This window comes from Lactuca sativa, chromosome 5, assembly GCF_002870075.4.
Source record: "Lactuca sativa cultivar Salinas chromosome 5, Lsat_Salinas_v11, whole genome shotgun sequence".
NCBI classification, from domain to species: Eukaryota; Viridiplantae; Streptophyta; class Magnoliopsida; order Asterales; family Asteraceae; genus Lactuca; species Lactuca sativa.
The window spans coordinates 56,341,713-56,345,166 of record NC_056627.2 but is presented as its reverse complement, the minus strand read 5'-3'; the positions used below and the strand labels follow the sequence as shown (position 1 = coordinate 56,345,166).

General features: G+C 36.6%; 1 pseudogene; it reads right to left on the bottom strand.

Annotated features, from left to right (window-relative positions):
- Nucleotides 1-594: 594 nt before the first annotated feature.
- Nucleotides 595-2,416, bottom strand: LOC111915621 (oxysterol-binding protein-related protein 3C-like; annotated as a pseudogene).
- Nucleotides 2,417-3,454: the final 1,038 nt, after the last annotated feature.

The window sequence follows — 3,454 nt, the reverse complement described above, 5'->3', positions numbered from 1 at the left end:
TAGCTAGAAGATTGGTATGTATACCTCTTAAAAATCTCCACAATAAATAATATGAACTTTTGAAGCTTCTCCTTTCCATGTTTTCTTACCAGTTCGCTCACAAAGTCCATTGCTGCGGTCCTGGGACTGTATAGGTCTTCAATAATATCTGTAGAAAATTATGGGAAGTATGGTTGATATATATATATATATATATATATATATATATATATATATATCATGATGGGTGAACCGGTTGAACATATGCAATGTATGGACACAGATGGACACAGATGAGTAGCAAATGATACAGCTGCATGCTCAGTAAAGATCACATGTTGTCCAAACATACAGCTAAGGGCAAAATTGTCATTCTTAAAATAGACATGAAATATAGCATACTCATTTGGGAACTTTAACACTTGTATTTTATTCAACCATGTTTACATTTTTGTTAAGTATAAAGCGCAAGACTATATTGTAATTGATATAGTAATAAAATATTCAACAGAAAAGCAAAATATCACTGTGATATTTTTGGCAGGGTATTTTAGTGAAGGGGTATTTTAGTACTTTGACATTATGGTAGGTTTTTTATGTTAGTGGTAGACATAGTTAGTGGGACAACACCTGTGTGAGTTCAGTATTTGGGAGAGGTTCCTCTTCATAATCACAAGGCTGATAGCTCATGGATTCATTCCATTTTCCTGTCATTAATATTTTTGGTTCTTTTGAATTGTATACATATCCATACACTTCATATCATCCAGCACTACACACGAATTAAAAAACAAAGAAAGTAAATTTATATACAATGTAAAAAAAATTGAAGTTTACTTTTGTGTATTTAAAAATCATGCACCCGAACCAACTATGTTCTTCCAAATATTAAATTGATGACTTTTGTTGGAGGGGGTACTTATTCTAGAATTAATCCATCTTTCTTTAGCTTCAAACGAGTTCTGCAATTATAACAACATATATCATCCAGATTTTTTATATTTAAAAAAAACATGATATAGTTCGTTATTTACCTTCCAAGTGGATAGACATCAACAGAGTTACCAAGAAACTTGGTCTTCACCTTTGAAGTTATATCATATACAAAATGCTCATTTTCAGCATGTGCATCACTTATTGGAGGGTGATGACTCACCTAATATTTTACATTAAAGTATTATCAAATTAATCAACTCTTAAAACTATGAAAGATCTTTAAAGTTTTTTTTCTGCTCTGCAATAAATGTAATGCCACATTGATTAACCATTTCATATGTTTCACCAAGAATTGGATTGAAAGGCTTCCAAGTTTGTTGTAGAGCATAATATACTGATATAAACCATGATGTTGTAATAAAAAAGATTTCATGGTTTTGAAAATTTATATAGAAAGAGGAGTGTATCAGTGTAGTGTGTGTCTATGTGTATAAGGAATTAAGAGTAATGATTCTTACCTGTATATACCAATCGCATGTATGGATCCTCACAATTATCTGCTTGCTCTAAAAGATGGGCGTATTCCATCAACTACAAAAACAATAAAAGTCTCTTACTCATTAATAATTTACTATGAACAATTATAAAAGAAGAAGAAGATATAGATTATAGAAACATTTTGGTGTTGGGAAATACCTCTGCCATTTTCTGTAGCATTGTCATGGGTTCAAAAATGAGTACTAGTAGAGTCACCATTGATGTGATATCAACACCTACATACTTCTGCATTCACCTCCAGTGACTATCATGCTCCTGTAAAAACACAAAAGAAAACAATGAATGACGACAATAGAACATAGATGTTATATGTAATAAGTACCCAAAACAGAGCAAAATGATGAGACTGTGAAAGAAATAGATAAGAGAAATAAGTTAGTGTACCTCTCCTTTCCATTTGCCTCTTTGTGCTTCAACTTCAACATCATTATTTTTAGTTATCTCTTATTTGTGTAAGATAAACTTACTTGATCGGTTCCAGTGGGTAGAAGTAAGTGAGTCGAATCTGATCGAGTTGGAGTAAGGTGGAGGGGAATTGGATTCACTGATCAGGTGAGGAATGAGGATATTGAATGAGGAATAAGGAAGGTATTGGATCTGAGTAGAGATTATTTGAGAATAAGTTCGTTCTGAAACCTGGATGAGGCTGGTAAATAACATATTTGAATAGCATTAACTGCACACCATAAACTCTCTCTCTAGCTCCACCGCCGTTGGTGTAAAGGTGAAAGAACCCACGAAACCAGCCACTATTGTGCATCGATGAGGGTAGAGATTTAATGAACGAACCTGCAAGAAAACACAATTTGGGTGAGAATCAAGAAAGCACCAGATATCATTCTCAAAGCTCTTTTGTCGGCTGCTATTAATTTGAGAGAAGAAGCAGGAGATAGACAATCCTTGTTAATAACTTACCTGAAGTGGATTTCAAGACTCTTTCCATGTCAAGTTTTGAGATTATGTCTTAATTTTGCTACTGATTAATCAAATTGATCCCTAGTTTTTGTTCCGCCTGAAGGTGAAGTCTTTTGATACGAAATCAGAACCTACCTCCACCTCCGTGTTGGTTGAATCTTGGAATAACCTGAAAACTGATTCACGATCGACTATGAGAACGTGGGTGAAGGCGGAGGCCCTAGGGCTTCTTGTTGGAGGCGTTGGACGTGGGTGAAGAGGTGGGTGAATAGAGAGAAAGGGTAGGGCTTAGGGTGATTTGAAGAGTTGTAGTCGCATGTATGTAGAGGTGAGCCTCAACTCGCTGACGAGGTGAGGTGAGACCGAGGTTGCCGATGAGGCTGATCAGGTCATTGACTGGAAAGCACTCGTGAGGAATGGAAAATCGTTTTGAGTTATAGGGTTTGTAAACGTGGGGAGTCGTTGTAGATGGAGTAGGGTAGAGGTGAAGAGGAGTGAGCGGGGTACTTCAAAATTTTGGGGGATTTTCCCCCTTTAGCTATTAATGAAGGATCAGACTCTCGTTTTTACAACACAGAACGAAGCCAACATTAAACCATGTTTCTGGTGGTGGCGGCTGCTAGGTTTTACAGAGAGAATGAGGGGGGGGGAATGAAGGTCATCAGCAAGTGGAGAGGAATGAATGAGCGGGTCCTCCAAAATTTTGGGGATTTTTGTCAATCGATCATTTCCCGCCTAAAAGGCGTGTTTCATTAAAAATTTATAAAGCGACATACTTACATGACGCACATTTTATAAAAGGCGCCCTCCACATTTTCTTTTTTTTTTTTTCTTTTCTAACACTAATTTTAGGGCACGCACAAATGCGTGTCTTCTATCCTTCAAATTTTGCAAAACTGACACTATTTTTTAGGGCACCCACAAATGCGCGCCCTCTATCGGCGAGTGTCATTGTTTGTGCGTCATTAAAGGCCAGTTTTCTAGTAGTGTTGTGGTATATCGTGACGTGTCGATATCGGGATTGCGTGCGGTGCTGATGTAGAGAGGTAATGTGATAGCATACGCT